Source organism: Rattus norvegicus, chromosome 12 (assembly GCF_036323735.1).
Source record: "Rattus norvegicus strain BN/NHsdMcwi chromosome 12, GRCr8, whole genome shotgun sequence".
NCBI lineage: Eukaryota > Metazoa > Chordata > Mammalia > Rodentia > Muridae > Rattus > Rattus norvegicus.
Genome location: NC_086030.1, coordinates 8,696,968 through 8,723,823, shown reverse-complemented (window position 1 = coordinate 8,723,823; position 26,856 = coordinate 8,696,968). Strand labels below are relative to the sequence as shown.

At 47.9% G+C, this 26,856-nt stretch overlaps 1 pseudogene; it reads left to right on the top strand.

The window, feature by feature from the left end:
* Nucleotides 1-373: 373 nt before the first annotated feature.
* LOC103690884 (uncharacterized) lies at nucleotides 374-5,791 on the top strand (annotated as a pseudogene).
* The last annotated feature ends 21,065 nt before the right edge of the window (nucleotides 5,792-26,856 follow it).

Sequence of the window (26,856 nt, the reverse complement as noted above, 5' to 3'; positions counted from 1 at the left end):
CCCGAATAGGCGCCTGTGAGTAGATGAAGGATTCCTACTCCGAATAGTCTTTTTCTTTCTTTTTTTTCCTTTTTAGAAAGCGCACCGGGGGACGCCCCAATCGCGCAGGCTCTGGGACGCGTGAGAGACGTTCCGTGAGCCAGCCCTTGTCGGGAGGACCCGGCAACTGGCAGTCGAAGAGATCCGACTGTGACTTTTCATAATCAAGGAGACGGAGAGCTTCTCCTACTCGGACAGTGGATTCAAGATCCAACGCTGTCCGAGATCGCATTTGGCTGGATATTCAAGTCCAAGCGCAGGCGCGTGTGCATACACGCACTGTTCTCCCTTTTTGTAATTTCGTTTTTGGTTTGGTTCTTTTTTCTTCTTTACCATGGGACAGCCCATGTCCACTCCATTGAGTCAAACGTTGAATCACTGGTCAGAGGTTAAGACAAGAGCCCAGAATTTGTCTTTGACAGTGAAGAAGGGACGGTGGCAAACTTACTGCTCCTCTGAGTGGCCGACATTCGGAGTGGGCTGGCCGCCAGAGGGCACCCTAGACCAGGAAATTATTTCATCTGTTAGAAGAATTGTTTTTCAGCCGGGGCCCAGATCTCATCCAGACCAGGTCTCTTATATCGTAATATGGGAGAATCTGGCCTCCAATCCTCCCTCGTGGCTGAGGTCCTGGTCCCGGCCACCCCCTTCTTCATCCTCCCACATACTGGTAGCACAGGAGTCCCGGACGGAGAAGAAGATGGTCCCTAGAATTTACCCTGACATCGAGAGTCCCCTTGAAGAGGATGAGCCCACACCGTCGGCGCCCAATGCACCACCCCCTTATCGACATGACATTGATAGATCGGAGGGCCCTGCCGCCGGAACCAGAAGCCGCCGAGGGGCCAGCTCAGAGGGACCCCCCCTTGTCCCCACCTTCCCGCTCCGAGCTTATGGCCCCCCTGTTGATCCCCCTGACCTACAACCCTTGCAGTATTGGCCTTTTTCTTCTGCAGATCTTTATAACTGGAAAACTAACCATGATTCCTTCTCTGAGAATCCTTCTAGTTTAACTAACCTCATAGAGTCTCTGATGTTCTCCCATCAGCCCACATGGGACGACTGTCAACAGAGTTTACAGGTTCTTTTCACCACTGAGGAGAAGGAGCGGATCCTCCTTGAAGCTCGGAAACATGTCCCAGGGCCAGATGGGACCCCTACCCAGATGCCCAACCTCATTGATGCTGCTTTTCCCCTCGACCGCCCCCCTTGGGACTACAACACAGCTGAAGGTAGGGAGCGGCTGTCCACATACCGCCGGGCTCTGGTGGCAGGTCTCAAGGGGGCAGCTCGTCGCCCCACCAATTTGGCCAAGGTAAGAGAGGTGCTCCAGGGACCCACGGAGGCCCCCTCTTTGTTTTTAGAGAGACTTCTAGAGGCGTACCGGAGATACACCCCCTTTGACCTACGTCAGAGGGACAACAGGCAGCAGTAGCTATGTCCTTTATAGGTCAGTCCTACCCAGACATCAAGCGTAAGTTGCAGAGATTGGAAGGCTTACAAGACTTTACAGTAAGAGACTTAGTTAAGGAGGCAGAGAAAGTGTACCATAAGAGAGAGACGGAGGAAGAGAGGAGAGAGAGAGAGAAGAAAGAAAGGGAAGAGAGAGAAGATGAGAGAGATAGACGTAGAGACCAGAACTTGACTCGTATACTGGCCGCAGTAGTACCTGAAGGGAACAGAAGTGTAGGAAGGAAGACAGGGAACCTGGGCAACCCACGCCATCGAAATGACTGGAGCACACCGGACTGGAAAAGAACGGGCAGAGACCAATGTCGCCTCTGCAGGAGGAAAGGACATTGGGCCAGGGACTGCCCAAACCAGAAGGAAAAGATGCGGGGTCCTAAGACCCTGGCCCTAAGGAATGAAGATGACTAGGGCAGTCGGGGCTCGTATTCCCTCCCCGAGCCTAGGGTAACTTTAGATGTGGAGGGAACCCCCGTGGATTTTCTGGTTGATACAGGGGCACAGTTCTCAGTTCTACAACATCCTATGGGGAAACTCACAAACAAGACTAGTATAGTAGTGGGGGCAACCGGCACGAAAATACACAAATGGACAACAGCCCGCCGCGTTAACCTAGGGGCCGGTCGAGTATCACATTCTTTTCTAGTAATTCCTGAATGCCCCACCCCCTTGCTCGGAAGAGATCTGTTGACCAAGATGAATGCCGAAATCCAGTTCTCTCCAAGCGGACCGCAAGTGAAGTGGCACCCCCCCAGGCCGGTATGGACTTTAACCTTTAAACTAGCTGACGAATATCGCATACATGAGAAAGGTAACAAAATGGACAACCCACAATGGTGGCTTTCAAGGTTCCCTGAAGCCTGGGCAGAGACAGGGGGGGTTGGGATGGCCTCCCAAGTACCTCCCATAGTAATCATAGTCAAGTCGGGTGCCACCCCTATCAGCGTACGCCAGTATCCTATGAGTAAGGAGGCAAGAGAGGGCATCCGGCCCCACATAAAGAAGTTTTTACAGCTGGGCATCTTAACCCCATGCCGGTCCCCCTGGAACACCCCACTACTCCCGGTAAAAAAGCCGGGAACACAAGATTACCGACCCGTCCAGGACCTGAGGGAAGTTAATAAACAGGTAGAAGATGTACACCCCATAGTGCCTAATCCTTACACCCTCCTCAGCAGTCTACCACCAGAAAGGATATGGTATACTGTCTTGGATCTCAAAGATGCTTTCTTTAGCCTGAGATTACATCCCAACAGCCAACACCTGTTTGCCTTCGAATGGAAGGATCCGGAGACGGGACATTCTGGACAACTGACCTGGACCAGACTGCCACAGGGATTCAAGAATTCACTTACCCTCTTCGATGAGGCCCTACATCGGGACCTGACGATATTCAGGACCAATAACCCACATCTGACTCTCCTTCAATACGTTGATGATCTACTTCTGAGTGCTGAAACCCAAGGTGAGTGCCAAAAAGGAACTGAACAATTACTAGCTGAATTAGGCCGTTTGGGATACCGGGCGTCAGCAAAGAAGGCACAGTTGTGTCGTACCGAAGTGACCTACCTGGGCTACATCCTCCGAGATGGAAAGCGGTGGCTCACCGAGGCCCGGAAGAAGACTGTGCTCCAGATACCAACACCTCAAACGCCTCGACAGGTGAGAGAATTCCTAGGCACTGCCGGGTTCTGCCGACTATGGATTCCTGGGTTCGCTGCACTGGCTGCCCCACTCCACTCTTTGACCAGGTCAGAGACTGAGTTCCAATGGAAGCCTGAGCACCAAGCGGCTTTTGATGCTATCAAACAGGCCTTATTGACCGCACCCGCTCTGGTCCTACCGGACTTAACCAAACCCTTTACGTTGTTTGTGGACGAGAAGGCGGGGGTGGCGAAGGGAGTGTTGACCCAGACCTTGGGCCCCTGGAAGCGGCCCGTGGCATACCTCTCTAAGAAACTGGACCCAGTGGCTAGTGGCTGGCCGTCCTGCCTTAAGATCATCGAGGCAGTAGCCACGTTGGTGAAAGACTCTGATAAACTAACATTAGGCCAGCCAGTGACGATCATAGCCCCACACGCCTTAGAGAGCGTCATCAGACAGCCCCCTGACAGGTGGATAACCAATGCCCGCCTGACTCACTACCAGAGCCTCCTATTAAATGATAGGGTCTTGTTTGGGGCCCCCGTCATTCTGAACCCAGCCACATTGCTTCCTGAGGCAACAGAGCAGAAACCAATACACGTGTGTGCTGACATCCTGGCTGAGGCCTCTGGTGTCAGGGAGGATTTGACTGATGTTCCCCTGCCAGGCTGCCCATCCTGGTACACAGATGGCAGCAGTTTTCTGGTGGAAGGAAAGAGAAGGGCCGGAGCAGCAGTGGTAGATGGGAAAAGGACTATTTGGTCCAGTGGACTACCGGAAGGCACCTCAGCCCAGAAGGCAGAGTTAATAGCCCTCACTCAGGCATTGAGACTGGCTGAAGGAAAAAATATTAACATCTATACTGACAGCCGCTACGCCTTTGCCACTGCTCATGTACACGGGGCCATCTACCGGCAGAGAGGACTCTTGACGTCCACAGGAAAAGAGGTCAAAAATAAAGGCGAGATCCTCAGCCTCCTAGAGGCTGTACACCTCCCAAGAAAGGTGGCCATCATTCACTGTCCCGGGCACCAGAGGGGACAGGATGCTGTGGCAAAGGGCAACCGTATGGCAGACGCCACTGCCAAACAGGCTGCACTCGGGGCTGTGATCCTGCCGGTAGTAGGTAAAGAGCTCCGCCCAAACCTGAGAGACTCCAGTTTTCAATATTCCCCAGAAGAATTAGAAGAGTTTCACCATTCAGACTGGATCCGAGGCTTCTCTCCCTATGGTGTGGCGGAGACAAGAGACGGTAAACAAGTTCTTCCAAACCAGCAAGGACGTGAGTTCATTGCTAATCTCCATCGTCTGACCCACTTAGGTACGAGAAAACTGATAGAACTCGTGAAGTCCTCTGAATACCACATCCAGAGACTGCCAGACATAATCCAAGAAGTTGTACAGAGTTGTCAAGCATGTGCCCTTGTCAACTCCAATAGACCCCCGTCTCTCCATGGCAAAAGGCTCAGGGGAGATAGACCGGGGGCTCATTGGGAAATTGACTTTACAGAAATAACTCCAGCCAGATATGGTAATAAATATCTATTAGTGTTCGTAGACACCTTCTCAGGCTGGGTGGAAGCATTCCCTACCCGCTCAGAAACAGCTCGAGTGGTAGCTAAGAAGATATTGGAAGAGATCTTTCCGCGGTTTGGACTCCCCAAGGTAATCGGGTCTGACAACGGACCTGCTTTTGTTGCCCAGGTAAGTCAGGGGCTGGCCAGTCAACTGGGGATTAATTGGAAATTACATTGTGCTTATAGACCCCAGAGCTCAGGACAGGTAGAAAGAATGAATAGGACCCTAAAAGAGACCTTAACTAAATTGGCCTTGGAGACCGGCGGGAAAGATTGGACAGCCCTCCTTCCCTTCGCCCTGTTCCGTGCTCGGAACACTCCTGGGGGGTTTAAGCTGACACCGTATGAGATCCTATGGGGCAGCTCGCCCCCTATAGGTGAAGTTGGGGGAGTACACGATCCTGACCCCCCTCTTTCTCAACCCCTCCTCACCCGCCTCAGGGCCCTTGAGATTGTCAGGCGGCAGGTGTGGGATTCGCTGAAGGAGACCTACCGGACGGAGAGCCCCGAGATCCCCCACGGATTCCAGGTTGGAGATCTGGTTCTGGTCAGACGTCATCGAGCCGGCAACCTTGAACCTCGCTGGAAAGGACCCTACTCGGTTCTACTCACCACCCCAACCGCTATAAAGGTTGACGGAATAGCCGCCTGGATCCACGCATCGCACGCCAAAAGAGCTCCCAAGACTCCTGAAGATGAATGGACTGTGGAAAGGACTCCTCACCCTCTTAAGCTTCGCCTTCGCCGCCGTCTCGTCCCGGGTGGGGACATCGAATAAGGATCCACATTCTCCCCAGCAGCTAACTTGGCAGGTTTTCTCTTCAACCGGAGACCTGGTGTGGTCCGTCACCGGTAAACATCCACTCTGGACCTGGTGGCCACCGCTGTACCCGTCCTGGTGTAAGCTGGCTGCGGGGGCACCTGGGTGGGGCTTAGAGCATCTGGCCCCTGACGAGGTAAATGACATGCTAGATTTCTCACCACACATGTACACCTCCCCACGGTACGGAGGACCCGGAGCCGCGCGCGCTCCACTCCCGAAACCTGATGCCAGCTGTCGGACTCCTGGGGCTAGGACAGAACTAACTAAGACTCCCTTCTATGCTTGCCCAAAGAACAGGCCTCTTAGATCTGATATGTGGAAGTGTGGAGACGAATCATATTTCTTCTGCTATTATTGGGGCTGTGAGACTACCGGGCAGACAGATTGGAATCCCACGTCTACTTGGGGTTCCTTAGATATCAAGTGGGCTAAGAACAGGGTCGCCACCCTTAACATTACCTTCACTGAAATAGGGAGGAAGTATACCATAGGTTGGCTCGAGGGCCGACGCTGGGGGCTGCGTCTCTACGTGGCTGGGCAAGACCCTGGAATCCTGCTAGATATTAGACTCAAGGTAGAGCCCGTTAGCCCCAAAGCTATGGGTCCTAACCCTGTCCTCAAGAACCAGGAACTTCTCGCTAGGGACAGACCTAAAGTCACTACTATGCTAAAACCTGAGACGTTTGCGCACACTGAGGCTTTTGCGCCCACTGGGGATATAACCACACAGGACTATCTGGCCTCCCGTTTACCCAGTGCCCAAGAACGCATGTTTAAGTTGATCCAGGGGACTTTCCAGGCTTTGAACCACTCCAACCCTAACTTGACTACAGAATGCTGGCTCTGCCTTTCGACGAGCCCCCCTTACTATGAAGGAATAGCAACCTACGCCAATTTTACAAAAGAAACAAACCCAGAAGCCTGCCTCCACACCAACAAGCCCAGGTTAACCTTGACTGAAGTATCAGGAGCAGGGACCTGCGTAGGTAAGGTACCTTCCACCCACAGCCATCTATGTCGCCATGTTTTCCCTATCAGCACCCCCTCTAGCACGACTTCCTATCTAATTCCTCCCCCAGGGTATTGGTGGGCCTGTAGTTCTGGCCTCACTCCCTGCCTGGCCGATTCAGTAATCAATAACATTTCAGATTACTGTGTAATGGTCCAGCTGGTCCCAAGAATCTATTATCATTCTCCAGGAGAATTTCTGTCTTTGTATGAACCTACCCCTAGAATCAAAAGAGAGCCTATCTCGCTGACTGTGGCTGTACTCCTAGGCTTGGGGGTGGCTGCTGGAGTAAGCACCGGGTCTGCTGCCTTAATCACCGGACCCCAACAACTACAGCAGGGCCTGACAGCTTTGAATTCTGCTATCTCCGAAGATATTGAAGCCCTAGAAAAATCCATTAGTCATTTAGAAGAATCCCTCACCTCCTTGTCAGAAGTAGTGCTTCAGAACAGAAGAGGGTTAGATTTATTGTTCCTGAAGGAAGGAGGACTGTGTGCTGCTCTGAGGGAGGAATGTTGCTTTTACATTGATCATTCAGGGACTATTAAAGACTCCATGGCTAAACTTAGAGAGAGGTTAGATAAGAGACGACGGGAACGAGAGGCCACTGATAACTGGTTTCAGAACTGGTTCAATAAGTCCCCATGGCTCACCACCCTGTTGTCAGCTTTAGCAGGTCCCTTGGTGATTCTGCTCCTCCTGTTCACTTTAGGGCCCTGCATCATCAATCGTCTCATAACCTTTGTCAAAGAACGGATTAGTGCCGTACATGTTCTTATGCTAAGACAACAATATCAGGCTTTACGAAGTGAGGAGCCCCTAAATACTGAGCCTATTGTGTAGTCCTAGGATTAGAACTACTCCCCAAAAGGAAGTGGGGAATGAGGAATTAAAATTTCAAGAAGTTAGTCATAAACAAGGTCCGGACATGCCTGAGAGGGTGTTAGAGATAGGACCTGCCAGACCAGCCATCAGCCCCAAGGACATTGACCACCTGTAGCCACCCCCTTCCCTTCCTCCACTCCCCAGAAGTGTGTCATCCTCCTGAGTGAGATAAGCCACCCTACCCACACTGCCGAGCTGCTGGAGAGCACGTACTCCTTGCTGATGTCATTTCGCGCCGAAAGTAACCGTGCACCTTTTGAATTGACCAATCATGTGTAACCGTGCGAATGCCCCTTACCTCCCCTACATAAACCCCTGAGTTTGGGAGCTCGGGGTCGATTCCTCTGTCTCCTGTGTGGGATATGTATCGACCCGGGATCCCACAAATAAAGCTACCTCTTGCTGTTACATCAAGACGGCTATTCGTGATTCCTGGGGACACCCCACCCCGCGATCGGAGCGAGAGACGCGGCTCCCCGTTTAGGGGTACGCTCTTTCACTTGCAGATCCTCTCCCGTCTCTCTAACCACCCAACACCATATTTTATCTCACTTAAAACATACACACACAAACACAAACACACATACACAAACACAACATCAAAATAACACCCAAATGAGAAAACACACACACGTACACAGGGAGAGAGAGAGAGAGAGAGAGAGAGAGAGAGAGAGAGAGAGAGAGAGAGAGAGAGAGTCTAGTTTGTACTGGCCAATTTTTCCAGAGCTTGGGGACTGCCCTGCAGTGTGGTTGATGCACCTAGTGTCAATCCATTGAGGAAAACAGACTGTCCCTCTCCCAGCATCCATCAACTATCAATAACTCAGTGACTAGGGGTGGGACTTTGTGGGAGCCTTATTGGATTTGGGCCTGGTTGCTTTGTCACAGTTTGGCCTTAGTCTTAGATTGTAGGATCAAAAGCCTCTCCCTGTAATTTACACACAAGAAGTTTGCATTCATGGAATGTTTTCAGCTGGAACAAGACCCTTCTAGGTCTCCAGCAAGGTTTGACCCCTGCTGAGCCCTGCCCTTGCAAGTGGAAGCCTTTTGTTCCCAACTGGCAGTCTGGCCAGGTACTTGTCACCTGAGTCAGATTTAGGCTGGCCTTCCTGGTTATTTCCCTAATTTATTCAGGCTATGTAGTCAGTCCTTTGTTACTGAAGTCTCAGCCAGGGTTCCCCACTGTGCTTGGCAGATACCTGCTAAGTGGTGTTCTTTGGATATATAGTTTGGTCAATAAAGAAACCAGAAGCTCTCTTCCTCTTCTGGCTTGACACAAATAACCTGTGTGTGTGTGTTTCTTTCATCCCACAGGCTTTCGCCCGATTCTCGGTACCATGTCGGTGCGGGCGCCAACAGGACTTTATGCCAACCTCCACTCCTCCATACTTGTTATTTTGTCTAGGTTGAGCCTTTGCAGATCTTGTGTGTGCTGCTGTCACAGTCTCTGAGTTCTTATGTGTGTCCTGTTGCATCTAGAAAACATGGCCTCCATGAGGTCATCTACCACCTCTGGCTCTTATAAGCTTTCTGTCTCCCTCTTCCACACAGATCCCTGAGCCTTGAAGGGGGGAATATGATCCAGAGGTTACCCGTTAAGGGATGAGAATTCCAAAGTCTCTTGCTCTGACCAGGGGTGAGTCTCAGTGTTACTTACCATTTATTTATTGTGAAAAGCTTCTTTAAGGAGGAGGGGCAATGGCCCATCAATGTACATTGGGAGTCATTTTATTAATGTATCCTTGAAGCAGAATAACAGTGGTAGGTTCTTCCCCAGGGCCCATGACACTGTCAGTATCTTAGTTAGGGTTTTACTTGTGCTGTGAACAGACACCATGACCAAGGCAACTCCTGTAAAGACAACATTAGCTGGGCTGACTTACACAGGTTCAGTTTCAGTCCATTATCATTAAGGTAAGAGCATGGTAGCATCCAGGCAGACATGGTGCAGGAGGAGCTGAGAGTTCTACATCTTCATCTGAGGGATGCTAGCAGAATACTGACTTCCAGGAAGCTAGATGAGGGTTATAAAGCCCAAACCCACAGTGATGCACCTACTCCAACAAGGCCACACCTACTCCAAGGCCACACCTACTCCAACAAAGCCACACCTACTCCAACAAAGCCACACCTACTCCAACAAAGCCACACCTACTCCAACAAAGCCACACCTACTCCAACAAGGCCACACCCACTAATGGTACCACTCCCTGGGCCGAGCAGATACAAACCATCACAGTCAGTGTGGTGGAGAATCTGGTACAATATAGAGATAATTTGAAGTATGACAGGAGATATGTGTAAGTTACATGCAAACACTACACCATTTTTGGTAGTGTGTGTGTGTGTGTGTGTGTGTGTGTGTGTGTTTGCACACATGCTCAGGAATCAATAGCCCATGAGGACTGAAGGGCAGTCGTTGCAGGATATTTGATCACACTGTGAACCCTGAGATTGAGATTCACTGGAAAAACCTCTTTTTAGTTGTGATGTGCCTTGGTCTCAGCACACTTAATCCAAGAGCTTCTGCTTGAATACTGCAGCAGGATTAAATAGAGTCAACCAAAGGTCTAGAGCAAGCAACTGCTGACAGGAAGTGAGCACAGGATTATCAAGAAAAACCCACAGAGAGTAAGAAGGAATCAGGAAGCAGGAGAGAGAGACACACAGAATGTAAAAGGGAGGTTGGCTGTGAGAGGGGGGCCTTCCTGGTGACATCAGGAAGGTGGGGAAGGTCACCTCTGTGCTTTCTCTGCCTCCCTGAGTCAGCAGGCTTTCACCCCAGCATCTGGCTTCCCAGTCTTCACGGATAAAGTTGAATAGTTGAGATGCAATGGACTAAACTCTTCTATGGCTAACTTTGAGCCACCACCCTGGGGTGACTACATGGAGACCTCCTAAGCCCTACACTGTGGAGACTCCTCAAGTTTGTTCTTGTTTGTGTGCTTTACAATGCGATCTCTTCCTGGGCCAGGGGCAATTAATTATATAAGTAACTCTCTAGATAGCAATAGTGGGTCCCAGTCAGATGGACAGTCACAAACGGAGCAGTGCACCACAGCTGAACTGTTGTCTTCTGTAGGGTAGGTGTGAGGAAAGCATTTCCAACCAACTGTGGGCTGACCAGAACAATCCCACCCAACGTCCTGGAGATCTGATTGTGTTCCTTCTGCTATGAAAGGCCCAGCCAGAGGGCTGACTGGATCCCAGCTCCCCTGCTCAGCCCTGTAGGACGAGCTTTCTGTGGAGAGGTTCAGCCCCTCTCTCTGCTGCTGTGTTAATTTTCTTTGTTCAGACCAAGAGCTGAGTCGTCCTGGGCTCTGTACACATGCTCAGTGGTCTGCTGTATTTACACCTGCTCCACAGTGTTGTGTTTCTTCCTATACTTTGTGTTCTACTGTATTTCTTTACCCTTTCTCTTTGTACTTGTTAATTTCAGAGTTGGAGTCACCTCTTACCAAAACACAGAGGACAGCTCACATGGTAAAAGCACTTGCTTTTTCACTGAAACTCCTTTGAAGCTCAAAAGTAACAATGTATTTCACAGTTTTATTTTTGTTACAGAGATTCAACACGCTCTTTATGGTACACTAGTACATATAACCTAAAAAGGAGAAAAAACATAAACCACAATATTTAGCCATAATCCAAACACACAGACACACACAGACCCAGTATAGACATGCAGACACACAATACACAGACACACACATGCGTAGACAAGCAGACACACACAGACACACACAGACACACACACCCACACAGACACACCCACACAGACACACCCACACAGACACACACACACAGACACACACACACAGACACACACACACAGACACACACATACAGACACGCACACAGACATGCATACAGACACACACACAGACACACATACAGACACACATACAGATACACACACAGACACACACGCACACAGACATACATACAGACACACACACAGACACACCACAGACACGCACACAGACAATACACACACATGCCCACAAATGCACACACAGGCATAGACACACACACACACACACACACACACACACACACACACACACACACTTTCTGGCACTGTATAGTTCGTGCTTGTTTCTCCTTGAGAACTTCACTCTCTGTACTGCTGAGATCCCCCAGGGCTCATGCTGTGGGACAGCCTTTGCCCAGGTGTGACCCAGCTTGCTCTTCAAGCTTTCTCATTTGGAAGGTTGCCCTGAAATTATTCAACTGTCTCTATGCAAACTACTTCCCAGACTGGAGGGAAAACCTTACCAAATTCACCTGAGATCCAGCCATCTGAGGCTTATATAAATCCAAACTCAAAAAGGCAAAGAGGGGCATCTTCCTTTGATATTGAGTGTGGATCATAGACCCATTTCCTCCATCGTTGTCATCATCATCATCATTATCATCATCATCAACAACAACAAATGTTCTTTTGAATGTGAGTTTCTTTTTTTGTTTTTGTTATTTCTTTTGCTTGCTTGCTTTTGTTTCTTTTTTTTTTTTAAGATTTATTCATTTATTATATATAAGTACACTGTAGCTATCTTCAGATACACCAGAAGAGGGCATCAGATCTCTTTACAGATGGTTGTGAGCCACCATGTGGTTGCTGGGAATTGAACTCAGGACCTCTGGAAGAGTAGTCGGGTGCTCTTAACCGCTGAGCCATCTCTCCAGCCCTTGCTTTTGTTTCTTTTTCTTTCTTTCTTTTTTTTTTTTTTGTGTGTGTTCTGTTCTGTTTTGTTTGTGTGTTTTACTGAGACAGGGTTTCTCTGTGTGATAGTGTTAGCTGCCCTGGAACTCTGTTTATAGACCATGGTGGCCTTGAGTGTACAGACATCCAATTGTCTCTGCCTTTCGAGTGCTGGGAATAAAGGTGTGTGCCACCACCACCTGGCTTGGTGAACTGGAAAGAAGATACCAGCTGTGCAAAAGTAAATTATTTCTTCTCCCTAACCAAGCATACACATCTTCTTCTAGCCTTACTTACAGAAAATGTGAGAAATACTATGATTCCCAATAGACATCGAAGGCCTGTTTCTGAGATGCCTGGGGTGACACAGCCAGAACTTGTACTTATTTCAGAGTCACCCCTTAGTCTCTGAAGGGGATTGGTTCTCCTCTTTCTGTGGATGCTCAAGTTCCTTAAATCAAATGGCATGTGGTTTGCACGTAACCCACCCACACCCTCTTGCCCACCTTAAGTCCTCTTCAGATTACTGGTATCCAATACAGTGTATGTGCTATCTAAATGGTTGTTACGTGTCTGGGGATCTAGCTCAGTGGTATGCTATCTAGCACGAATAAGTTTGATCCACAGCATTTTTTGTAAAACATGAATCCCTTTTTATTAAGAGAAAAAATTGAGGTCACAGTGACACTTCAAATATAAACATGAATTCTTGGGACATCTACTCAATTACTTTGATTTTTCACATGTATTGAATTGTCTCCCTATTACTAATATGGATGTTTTAAGCATCTTTTATCTCTGAAACAACAGCCAGGTATCAGCAAATACTTAGAGAAGCCCGAAGAATAAAAACAGAAACAAAAGAACGAAGGAAAACATTACTATATATATATATAAAATCACTATAATTGATACCCCTGAATTCTTAAGCGATAATATTATCCGTATAGGACTCCTGCAAAGAAATCTTACCTTAATTCTAGTTTGGTTTCTGTGTTGTGATGAAGGATCAAAAGCGACTAGGGGTTGGGGGGTGGGAATGGTTCGTTTTGTTTTACAGCTTACAGTTTGTCATGCTGCAAAGCAGGGCAGCAGCTGAAGACAGGAGCTGAAGCTGAGGCCGTGATGGAGTCCTGCTTATTGGCTTGCTCCTCACAGCTCTTTCAGCTCGCTTTCTTATACAATCTAGAGTCACCTGCCAAGGGATGTCACCATCTACAATGGGGCTGGTGCTCCCCATAGCAACCATCAATCAAAAGAAAAATAATATTCCACAGAGTCTCCTACAGGGTAATCTTAAAGAGAAATGTTCTCAATTGAGGTCCCTTCTTCCCAGATGACCCTAATTTGTGTCAAGTTGACAAAAACAAAACAAACAAAACAAAACAAAACAAAACAAAACCTAACCAACATTCCTATGTTCATTGGAAGAAACTTACTTTCATTGGAAGTAGCATGGATTCTGGGATTTTAAAACCACAACTGTGTGATATACTCAAATTAGTAAATACTTACGAACTACCAGCAAAGAGGCAAACCAAGCTTTTACACGTTAGGAGACAAAGTCCTCATTTCTCATTTTTAAATGTATATGTGTTCCTCAACTCTGTTTATTCTGAAAACAAAACAAAAACCCATAAACAACAACTTGGGAACAAAGAATGTGTCCTGACCAGAGTCTATGGTCTCTAAGTCCTTGTCTCAATTAAAAGGAATAAGGGTTCTTTGCAAAAACACCACAAGAATGCAATAAGCCAGTCTGAAATTCGGGAAATTCCGTAGGACCCATGACTGGATCCTCTCCTCAAGTAAAGAGCATGGTAAAAGGCCGGGAACTGATATCTATGTATGGACCTTGCATGGGTCTCAAACAACCCACTTCTAAGGGGTGCATGTTAGACAAGCAGAGGAAGTGGAGTGTAGTGAGCCATATTGGATTTGGGCCTGGCTGATTTGTAACTGCATGGCCACAGTTAAGAAGTCATGGGATTGTTGGACAGAGGCCTCTCCCATGTATTTACAGCACAGGAAGAAAAGACCAAGTAATAAACACCCGGTGTCTCCACTGCATGACCTCTGCTGAGCCCGGCTGATGCATGTGGAACAGACACACCTGGACCACACCTGGGTGGTGGTCAATTTACTTCTGCCTTTTGCTTCCTCAGCCTTTATCCTAGAGATTTAGGCTCTGGATTTCTCCCTAATTAATTCAGGTCTCCTAGTTGGTCTTTTGTTACCGAAGTCGTGAGCCAGGTAGTTTCCCCACTGTGCTTCCCAGTTATTTTCTACCTGGAGACTTGGGTATATAAGTGGTGAATAAAGCTACAGGAGACTGTCTCTTCCTTCTGCTCTTCCACTCTTCCCCTCTCTCTCTCTCTCTCTCTCACTCTTCCTCTCTCACTCTTCCTTCTGCTCTTCCTCTCTCTCTCTCTCTTTCTCTCTCTCTCTCTCTCTCTCTCTCTCTCTCTCTCTCTCTCTCTTCCTCTCTTCCTCTCCTGGTTTGACACGATAACCTGTGTGTGTGTGTGTGTGTGTGTGTGTGTGTGTGTGTGTGTGTGTGTGTGTGTTTCTTTCATCCCATAGGCTTTCGCCCGATTCTCGGTACCATGTCGGTGCTGGCGCCGACAGTGGAGATTCAGGAGGGAAGGTTCAGTAGAAGCCTGACATTCTGGACTTCATCCCCATGACCCCATGACCCCATGACCTCATGACCCCATGATCCCATGACCCCATGATCCCATGACCCAATAAACTAAAGTTTAAAAGAGAGTGGGATGCTGGTTATGTTATGATACAAAAAGAAAATCATTCTTGTTACAGATGTAGCAGTATTGTCATGTTGAAAAAAAAACTTTATGTGCTATAAGTGAGTTTCAAATCACTCACAGATGACCTTTGTATATTTGGGACCCACTTAGTACCTAGAGAAAAAGTGGACAGGGGCAGAACAAATTTAGCAGAACACTTGTAGAAATGAGTTAGGTCATGCCAGTTCATTATGGTATCTCCTTATGTCTCCTTACTAATCTTACAACCTTAAACTGTCAAAAAATTATGAGGTCTACTAAAAAAAAAAAAAAAAAAGAAGACTTATTTATAAATACTAAAGAAGATCCAAGCAGAATGAAGAGCTTTTAGCATAAGGACGATTTAAAAATAATAAAGCAAATTAATTAAAGATGTACGGTACATCAAAAGAGATTCAGTTCAAATCCCATGATAGTCTAGGGTTCAGGAGCTAGCAAAGAGTGCTTAAAACCTCCCCAGGCCATAGGTGCGTTCTTCAGTGAGCAGCAGCTCCTGCTGAGGTCAGAGGTCAGTGTTCCCAGGCTGCTGCTTGAAGGTGCAGGCACCAGCTGCATGGGCAGCCCCTTCATTCACAAAGCCGATTTGGACAAGGACGGAACAGTGGAAACATTCTCCACACATTTAAGCAGATGCTGCTGCTCGTGGTAGACACGGGGACTGGGGCAGCTGCTGGTGGACTGTCACTAAGGATCCTAGGTAGCTCCTGCCAGAACCTCATGTGGCTTTGGATTTGTTCCTTTGCTGCATTCCTGGAGCGTCTCTTCCTTTAGCCTGTCTCCACTACAGCTCCTAAGTCATTTGCCCCACCCAAGCACAGGATTCCCCTCTATTTAGAGAACTCCTGGTGTTTCCTGGTGGCTGGTGATTCATTTTTCTCCCCTGAATCTTCTCTGTGGCTTGATCTTTGTTTCCCATACCCCACCCCCAACCCCCAGAGGACAAAAGGTTTTTTGGTTGGAGCCTGAGCTAGACCATTGTGCGCTCGTGCCCAAACACACACACACACACACACACACACACACACACACACACACACACACACCACAACACACAGGCCAAGACCCCAGGCTCCTCCAACTTGCTTAGGTTTCCCTAAGTATTCTGAGATTAAGGGCTATGGGTAGGATACTTTGTTTTCTGGCTGAAGTGATGTTTTGTGGGATTCTTCTGTTGTCTGAGATTTCTGGTAATAGTCATGAAATCTGATCTTTGCCCCGATACAAACCCTTGTGTTTATAAGATAGAACCTAAGTCACCTGCTCGATTTCAGAACTGGAACCATGCCTTCTCATGTCTATGAACCCAGTAAGATGAATATTGCTTGTACATTATGTTTGAAAAGCTGCTATCACACAGGTCAGTTCCAAAGAAGATGGGTCAGAATTCAAGGTCTAAGTCAGGAATTCTATCTTCTCAGTCCTGCTAGAAAACCACAGCTAGGTCAGAGGACCTTTGGTTATATCTTATTTCACCAAACAGAATCCCATCATTTTGGGAATCTGAAGGGTGAGAAGGTGAGTTTAGCCACCCAGAGTTATGCTCACCAAGCATAAGGCCTTCCTTCGGAGTCACAGAATCACAAGGGAATCACACGGAATCACAGAATCACCCAGCACTGTCGGGAATGATGCCCTTGAAGCCCTCCATTGTTGATGTTATTATTATGGTTAGAATTAAGTATAACTGGGTTCATGGAAAATCCCCAGCCAGCTATAGAAGACTAATACAAATCTGGTGGTCAAAATGAATAATAATATGATACGTCAAGACACCCAATGTGATGACCTGTAACCTTTCTGAAAAACCAACATCCTGCTGACTAATATATATGACAAACGTGTGACCTTTCTGACATCCTGTCAACATCAGTCAATCCCCTGACGAATATTACTTATTATTGAAATCCGTGTGAAGGCACACAAATATTGTGTCCTTGGCCTGTGTTGATGTTTCTTACTTCCCCCTCCTCCCTCTGTTATCCCTGTTATGGTATAAATTCAGCCTTGGGAAAATATAAAATTGTCACTTTGATCAGACTCTTGGGCATCCTTCTTCGTGTCCCTTGTCCCCCATTCTCTTCTAGGTACCCCCAACACCCTTCGTTTACATAGCACCAGGTGATAAAACTGAAGTCCAAGGAGTCAGTTGTCACAGCAAACTTAGTGAACCCATTCCCCGAACAGCTTACTAACTCTGTCAGCCTATGGGGCAGGGTGGCTTTCCTACTGTTGCACATAACACTCTTCTCACCTCATCCCTGAAAGCTGCCTTGCCCTGGCTTCTGCTGTAGCATGGCTCTGACCCAGGTGCAGGTCTCCAAGGTCTTCAGGGACTCACTCCACAGTCCGAAGTCACTCTGCACAGTCCAAAGATAAAGGGGCCCACCTGAGTCTTTTCGCACATGACTTTCATTGTCTGGAAGACATACAGACAAGGTCCTCCTGCCTTGTTGATACCCCTTCTTCTGCAGCTGTCATCCATCCTCCCTAAGTGAAATCGGCCCTCGTGTGTGGACTTCCATTTGCCCGACGTGGTACTGTAGCTAATTATGAACATTTTGCTTCTCCCCCACTTGACTGTAAATTCCTTTAAGCTGGAGACTGGATTTGTAGCCAGGAACTTATTTATAGATCTAGCAGTTACTCATTGAGACAATGTTAAAAGCAAACAAATAGTTCTGTTGGGCTGAACTTTACTATTTTTGGAAACCCAACAGCATTTACACAGACAATTCTAAAGAGGTGAAATTTGGCATTTTCTGTTTCTCCTCTGATAATTTTAGGTACACTCAAGGGTATTTTTATCTCTACACTATACCATAGATGAAAACAGGGAAGGTCCTCTCTTCCTGCTTCCTTACATTATACTCCATGTAAAGCTCAAACAAACGAGTTTCCGAAGTAGCTTGTGTGGAGGAAATACTTTACTCGGTTGCTGAAGAGCAGAGACTGATGAAACCAGGGAGGGAAGCTATGACATAACTGTAGTGGGATATGTTCAACAGTTATCGACTCAAGCCAGTCCCTTCCCTGTTAAGTGTCAAGCATCTTCCAAGTAACAGTTGAAAAGCACCCCTGGCTGCTATTTAAGAAAATTCTCAAAGACAGCTTCAGGAGCAGACAACCTGGGCCTGCTCTGGACGGTACCGCGTTCTGTCAATGTGCCCCTGGAACCCAGTATTTACACCTGTTCATTTATCTTCCTCAGCAGTGAAACAGACTGGCTATTGAGGTGAGTTTCTCCACAGGTGGGGACGCCACCCATGCAGTTACAGGGTGTGGATCAAATTAGGAAACATGTGGTAAGTGTTAAAGCCGGTCTCAGTCTCTGGACTGGTAGCATGGGGGCGTGGCGGTTGAGAAGGCTCATTCTCAGGACCCACCCCAAAGCAGCTAACTCAGAACCTGGCTCCTGGTCCTCTTCATACACAAAGTGGAGCTGGTCCTGGGTTAGCTGAGTGGGGGAATCTCTCCCCACCCTACCATCTCAGTGTCCCAAATAAGACAGCCCTGCTGGCCAAAGACAATGCGGGCCTCTGAGCCTTCTCTGCAGTCTTCGCAGAAGCCCGAGGCTCCTAGGACACAATACTTGGGAAAATCTGTTGGAAATCACAAGGGTTCTATGGGTGCCGTGGAAGAGATGTGCCAAACGGAAAACACAGGATGAAAGGCAGAGACTCTGCTGACAGATCTTATAAACTACTCGTACACCCTAGAGAGTCTTGAGCTGCATACATGTCTTTCTCTGTTATTTTGTTCTGTCTGTCTACTCCTACCTGAAACCAAGATGCAACCATCTGAAGGTAGCAATGTGAGCCAGATCTGCAGAAGGCGGCTCTGTGGTGGCCTGCATGGCCCCTGACTGGCAGAAGGCCTCTGGCGCCCTCTAGGGGAGAAACTGGAATAATTAGGGTACCAGCAATTTTCAGACCTTTCCTTTAATGTGTTTGTTGTTTTTGTTGTTGTTGTTGTTGTTAGCGTGTGTGTGTGTGTGTGTGTGTGTGTGTGTGTGTGTGTGTGTGTGTGAGAGAGAGAGAGAGAGAGAGAGAGAGAGAGAGAGAGAGAGAGAGAGAGAGAAATATCAAAGACCAAGACCCCAAGACTGAAAATAGTTTACTATTGGGAGCTCAGGGAAAGGCTCAAGGGCCTCTGGAATCTAACTACATTTTGAAGACATACTTCTAGACAACCTTCCTCCTCAGTGGCCACACAGTAATAATCTCTAAAACTTCTGAGAGATGTACAGTCAATATAGATCGTTAAGAGTTGGAACCAGCAAACTCCATGGGAGAGAGAGCTCATCACCCAGATATGTGGGCACTCCTAAGGCTGCAGGGCAGCAGAGACCGCCAGTACTGCCCACTCTTGCCCACATCTCTGGGCCAAGAGGCAACTGTATAGAGCCTCTGGGTACAGGAAGATAGGGGCACTTAAGCTGCAGTTCCCCTGTGGTCCAGACACCACCCAGATCTGACGGACCCAGTCAAAAACTTGCTTTTCTACAAGACGGCAAAGGTAATGCAAACGAACACTCGTCTTCTGTGGTATAACCGATGCCTATTAAAGCAACCTCTGTGTAAAAAGCAGCCATGATCCTGAAAACGATTCCATCGGGATCTTTCCTGGCACAGAGAGATCCAGGGTTTTCAGAAACGGCAGCCTAGCACCTTAAGTAAGGTACTTCATAAAAGCCTGGTTTAGATACCGTGTCCATGAAATTGTAACTCATTTACAATTCCCTTTTCAAGCACACAGGCTGCCAGCTTTTGACCATCTGACAGGTTTTCAGTGGACAGCTTCATTCTGCCTGCTCCTTTTGCAACTCAATGAAACAAAGAAACAAACACATCCCTAGAAAAGAGAGAGGGGAGAGAGAGAGAGAGAGAGAGAGAGAGAGAGAGAGAGAGAGAATATGAATGAAAGAAAAGACAACCCAAAGGAAGGGAAAGGAAGGGAACGAATGTACGACGTTCAGAATAAAAATTTGTTTTCCTGTGAAGAAAAGCATTGCACTTCTGCCAATCTTAAAGTGTCTCTTGAAGGGATGGCGCCATTCTGTGTGCTCAGCTGTGGTAAGGGAACCATAGTCCTGTCTCCAGTATTGGGTGCCTTTGCTTGGTCAACAGTAGCCACACATCAGGATGGGTAGAGTCTGTCTCAGGAGGTCCTAGGCTGCCTCGGTTTGGAGAGTATTGTCACATTGGAAGTTGAGTCATCTTCTTTAGAAAATGTCCTACAGGAAACTAGAGGGGAATGCTCTGTCCAAGCTTTGTGAAGCCTGAGAAGACACTGATGACGTCGTTCCAGCATGGCAGCAGTGCAAGCTTAGAAAACGTGGGGGACTCGAGGTTCCTGTCTGTCCCAGTGTTTGGTGCGGGAAATAAATATTCAGGAGTGTCTGGACCTCGTCCTCAGAGCTGTGTCCAAAGATCTCCCTGGGCCACAGGCTTCTGTGGAAAGAAAGCACAGCCAAGATTAGAGGCAGGCATTTGGGGGGTTTCGGTCTTTGTTAGCATACAAATGTGTGCAGTGCTCACAGTGGCCAGAAGGGGGCACTGGATTGCCAGGAAACTGAATCAGAGATCCCTGTAAGCTGCCCTGTGGGTGTTGGGACCTGAACGGGGATCCTATTGAAGACAGGGGTCGGTACCCACCAATCGTTCAGAATTCAGTTTGTCCTTTCTACAGGCGCCCTTGGGAGGAAGAGTGGAGTCACCTGCACTCCTTGATCTGTCACAGTGCTGCTTTGCAAAGGTCATGTTCACTCAGCATGGACTGCATGGCTGCCTCTGTGGATGTGAAGGGTGGTTCTGACCACGCCTCCTCGATGTGCAGTGGGTCCGTGGAGATGCCTGCAGTGGCCTCTGTCAGGTTCCTCTGATGGTCACTCAGTTCTCTGGACGTGTTCCGAAGGTGTTTAAAAGAAACGTAATGTATTCAGGGGGAGACGTCTCATCCCCAGAGTCTATTTATTCAGTCAGTGAGGTTCTATACGTTAAGGGAGCTGGGCATGGTGGTTCATGTCCGGAATCAAAGCATTTGGTAAAATGAGGCAGGAGGATCAATAGGAATTTGAGACCAGCCTAGGCTACCCAGTAGGTAAGTAGGGCTACCCAGTGAGACCTTGGCAGGAACAAACAAAACAACATCAGAAGCCCCCTGGCCTGTGTGGCAAACACAAACCACTGTGTTATGTAAACAAAGAATCATTGTGGGTAGCTCGGATGCTGTCATAGACAGAGACGTCCCTTACAGTCTTGCCTGCTTGGGCTGTTCATGCAGCTCAGTGTCAGTGCTCGTCTCCCATGGACAAGGTCCTGGGGTCAATCTCAGTCCTTCTACAAGTGCCTCTGCTCAACTGGAAAGGACACAAATGGTAGGGTGCATTGTGAGAGGACTTGGTGGGGCACCTTCTGCTCCTAAGGCCGAGTGTAGTCAGACACCTGGACAGTTCTGTCTTCTCTATAGTCAGGGTCCTGCTATATATGTGGCCCTGGACTTCTCAGAACTCACTATGCAGACCATGTGCCCTCGGACTCACAGAGATCTGCCTGCCTCTGCCTTGTCGGTTGTGTGCTGGGTTGGAAAGTGTGTTGGGCCCTGCCCTCCTGGTCTTTCCTTTATGAACTCAGCTCTGAGGAAATTTCATGAATTGTCAACAGGTGTGGTGGCAAAGACCACATGGTGGCTTGTGGATGTCTGGGAGTCCTAGGCTAGCCTGGTCTACCAGTGAAGTTCCAGGCTAATCAGGGAATACATTGTCAAAGAAATCAAATAAATAAACAAATAAACCCCTCCAAACTAAAAGTGGAGTAACAGTGTGAATATGTCAACATGACCCTTATTCATGTCCCTTTAATATTTTTGAGCAGGAGTTCACTGTGGCTGTGTACAAAGTCTGTCCCACGGAAGAGCTGCAAGGACACAATCCACAATCTTTTTATTGCTTACACGTATTCTTTGTCTTCCTGTGGATGAATGTGTGTGTGTGTGTGTGTGTGTGTGTGTGTGTGTGTGTGTGTGTGTGACAGTAGATATGTGGATGTTAGAGGACAGCTTTTGGGGCTCGCTCCTCTCTTTCCTCTGTGTGGGACCAGGGGATTGAACTCTGGTTGTCAGACTTGGAAGCAGCGGTTACTGCTGAGCAACACTGTGTCCACAAACACTCAGTCATGTGATTACTTTTTAATTGTTCACTTATGTTGTTTTGTTTTTTTGAGATAGTTTCTCTGAGTAGCCATGGCTGTCCTGGAACTCACTCCTGCTAGCCTTAAACTCACAGAGATCTGCCTGGCTCTTGCTTATGATCTCTGGGATTAAAGGCACTTGGGACAACTGCTTTGCTTGTGTTGAATTTTTTTTTTTTCACTTTTTTCCATCTTTATTAAATTGGGTATTTCTTTTTTTTTTCTTTTTTCTTTTTTTTTTATTAACTTGAGTATTTCTTATATACATTTCGAGTGTTATTCCCTTTCCCGGTTTCCGGGCAAACATCCCCCTCCCCCCTCCCCTTCCTTATGGGTGTTCCCCTCCCAACCCTCCCCCCATTGCCGCCCTCCCCCCATAGACTAGTGCTTGTGTTGAATTTTTAAAGACAGTGTCTCTCTGCCTGGGTGCTTAAAGGTGTGTGAAACCACACCCTCAAAGACACCCCCAGTTCATTTTTAATGGATTAAGAGGGTGGATGTGTCTCTTTGAAGAGGGACAGCCTTTGGATAATGAATTTAGAGTAAGCAATTATGGTAGGGTGGGACCTCTCTAATCCTGGTGCCTTTATAAGACAGACCCACAGGCAGAACCCTTGCACATCCTGTCTTGGATATCCAGCCTTCAAAACCAGCAGGGTGAAGTAGACCTCCTTTTTCTCTGTGAAGTAAAATCACTTTGTGGCAGACCTCTCCATTCTCGTTACGAGGCAAAGGTCAGGAGAGAATGGAGCAGCAGGCAACGGGAAGATCAGACTGCTATACAGCCCAGGGTCTGGGTGAGGGCCCAGAGACCCGGAAGGCTGCTGGGAATGCGGACTTTGAAGGTCATGCAGATGAGGGTTCTAATGGAATGGAGAACCATGCTGGGGACTGGAATAGAGACCATCCCTGTTTCCTTGTGGCTGAGAGTTTGGCTTCCTTGTGTCCTTGTCCAGAGTCTTATTGGAAGACCGAACTTCCAAGGGCTCGACCAGTGCTCCTAGCAGAGGAGATCGAGAACCACCAAAGCGTCCAGGTTGCAGCGTGTCTGCTCTCAATGGCTAATAGTCGAATGAGAGAGCAAAGGGATCCTTTGAAGGTGAAGCTGGCTAAAAAGAAAGTCGAGCAGAAAAGCCAGAGGAGCAGCCACCAGGATCTAAAGAAAAAAGGCCTTCCAGAAGAAGCCCTGTCTGAGGAGACCAAAGCTGAGAAACATAGGTTGCCTGGGGGGCATCCTGGCAATGAGGAGGATTCCTCGAGTGGATCCCAGAGGAGAATCCCACAGCTCTCTGGGAAGTCGAGTTTGCTGGCAGAAGGATTCTCAGAGTCAGCGGAGATCCGGAGGGGCCAGGATGCAGCCTCTACAAGTGGTGGACCTTGTGAGCATCCGTGCTGTACAGGGAATTGTAAAGACCTAAAGAAAATAGCTATGGAGGTCTGGCGACTCCCACCACTGTCGAGGAGGAAACCCAGTGTGAGCAGGAAGATAGCCTCCAAGTTGGAGTCTCTGTGGATAGAATGTGAGGAGGTGATGTCTCCTGGTCTTGTGGTAATGGAGCCACAGCGGGAACACGAGAAGACCCCAGTCCATGAAGACTGAAGCAGGGGCGGAGCCCAGCATAGCCCACGGAGAGACGGTGAGTTCAAGGGCTGGGATTCGGTGTTTGCTGCACTGACTTGGGTGAGCTTCCCACTTTGGTTCTGTAACCACCACTCGCCCTCATGTTTGCCCGCCTGTGCCTCAGTCTTAGAGTGTAACTTGGTTTGAAACGCCAGGGTCACCTCTCCAAGAGGTTGACAACGATCCGAGAGGAGTCTTGTGATCTATGCTGGGATAAGTTAAGTCCTGGGATTATTCAATGGGGTTTTTGTTTGTGAGAAGGATGTGAGTTCTCAGGAGCCAGTAAGAGCTGCGAATTGAATGCTGGGAGTTGTTCCTGAGTTTAATGGAGGTGGTTCTTTCTGGAAGTCTTCGCTATTGGAGGTAACAAGTTCAAAACTTAATCCTGCTGTTGTTTCTAGAAAGGGAACTTTGTAGTGATTTTGATTTTTAAAGATGGTTAGAGGCCTAAGGACTGAATGCTAGTCTTACTAGGGGAGGGGGGAGAGACCCTGGACAAAGCCCTGTGAGGCTTCCCACCAAGGTGTGGCTGTGCCTAAACCAGTGACATTTGGATCCTGGGTTCTCACACCGGGAGTTAAATACGCTTAGTCTCTTTAAAGGACCTGGCTTCAACTATGTAGTTATATAAGTTTTAGTGACCTAGTGTGTATAAGCATTCAAATGTAATTGTTAACGTAAGTCCTGTTTTTTGTTGTGTTGAGTCAGGGCCTCAACAAAGCCCTGATTATCCTGGAACTCAGTGTGTGGACTAGGCTGCCCTTGCCCTAACATTGAGGTCCTCTTCTCAGTTTTTCTGGGTGCTGAGATTAACTGTGTGCACGAATACCCGCATGTTATGGGCCCTGTTCGAACAGTAAAGGATTTCCCCACTATTTTTTTTATGCCACAGAAAAGTCTCAAGATGTAACTTTGTCTTTTTTATTGACACAGGGTTTCTCTGTGTAGCCCTGGCTTTCCTGGGATGCTGTGTGGACCAAGCTGACCTTGAACTCAGAGATCTTCCTGCTGCCTCCAGACTACTGAGTTAAAAGACTTGTACCCTTACTGCCCAGCTTTCTTTTTACTTTGGGTTGCCATTCATTCATAGCAAGGACTGAGCCTGGGTGTGATAATGTAAGCCTTTAATCCCTGCATTCGAGGTAGAGGCAGGAGGATCTCTGAGTTGGAAACCAGCCCGGTCTACATAGGCAGTGGCAGAACAGCCACTGCTATGCAGAGATCCTTTGTCAAGATAATAACCCAGCCAAAGCAGCCTGGGCTGGCCATGAACCCACTGAATAGTTAAGGTTGTGGGGGAACTTCTGACTCTCCCTCCAACTTTTTTTTGTAAAGATTTAGTTATTTATTATATATAAGTATACTGTGATGTCTTCAGATATACCAGAAGAGGGCATCAGGTGTTATATCAGACGGTTAGGAGCCACCCTGGGGTTGCTGGGATTTTTTACTCAGGACCTATGGAAGAGCAGCAAGTGCTCTTAACCACTGAGCCTTCTCTCCAGCCACCTTCCCTCCAACTTCTTAGAAATGGAATTTCAGGCATAGAACAGTCTTAAGCAGTGCTGTGGATCAGGTCTAGAAGGCTAGGCATCCTGCCAATGGGGCCACACCCGCTCCTCCCCAGAAGATACAAGGTTAGGAAGGAGGGGATGTGGATTTGCCTCAGTGGTAGAGCCCTGGCCTAGCAAGCAGGAAGCCCTGGGTTTCCTCATCACCTCAGGGTGTGGGGTGGGTAGGGAATTCGAAGGGTGAAAAGAAGGAAAAAAAAACCTGTAAACAATTTGGAATCAAGGCTCAAGAAAGGCTCTGCCCAGTACCCAGAGTCTCCTCAGTCTGAGTGACCCTTGACCTTCATGTCATTTCCAGGGAGCAGGGACCCACTTCTGTAATGTGGGTACATGAGGCTTCATCTGAACGCCACGTTCCTAACTGGATCTGTGCGGCTCTGTTCACTTAGCTGTGATCCCTTCCAGCTGTACAGTGCTGTTTTCCCATTAAGGGTCACCTGCAGCTGAATTTAAATTTCAGGTTGGCTCAGACCATCCTCTCTAGCTGTGTGTCCTTCCCAAGGCGCCATCTATTCCACAGAGAAAGCCCCTCTCTGTAGGGAAGCTGTGTCCATCAAAGGCTAAGGACTCTTGGGAGAAGCCTGCATGTGAGACTTGGTTGGATGTGTGATTTTTTTTTTTATTTCTTGTCGTGCATGGTATAATTGCAGTTTTCTGAGGGTCATCACTGCCTGAAGTGGCCTAAAGATGTCTTTTGTAATTTATTTCCTTGTTTAGCATCAAGAGGACCTGATGCCCCCAGAAGCCTGGATTGCTGGATACGCATGTTTCTGTGATCTACACATACAAAATACTGGTGTATGTTGTGCCCTTGGTTTTATTCTCTGTGTATTGGAATTTATAATAAAATACTTTTCACTGTGTACATGTGTGTGTATCTGTGTGGCCTGTGCACATGAGTGCAGACCCGGATGGAGTCTAGAGGAGCAGTGAAGGCCGCTTCCCCAGCACAGCTGCAGCCATTTTGTTCCCTGCCTTCCAATCATTTTATATCGTTGCTCACCCTGAAAAAACTGGCTTGATTCAACCCAGGGTCAAGCTGCCCACATCCGCTGTTATGTTCCGGGTGCTGTGAGGTTTCTTAATCTTAGGAACTTCCATAACCATAAGCTCCACTTAGGACCCTTCAAATCAAAGGTCAGTTCGGCTGTCATGTCTAAAGTGTCAAATTAATTTGAGTCCACAACAATTACCTTAGCCCAACAGCCATTTAGAGACAAGGCCTTGTGTTGCTCCAGCTGCCTCCATCTGACTACATGGGTGAGGGTGTCCTGGCACCCCCAGCTCTCTAGGCTTCAGTGAGGGCTGCGGGGACTCCAGTCTGCGCTAGCACATCTGGCTCAGAGCAGCCATATTAAGTAGGAAATGTTGTGACCTTTTCCTCAGTGAGAGGGTGGAGCAGAGGGGTCATGGGACAGAGGGAAGAGGAAGTTAGGGTGAAAGGTCACGTTTCCTCAGACCAAGTACTGTTTCCCTTTTCCCTCACACTAGGATGGCAATGCATGAAGTAGGAAGTGT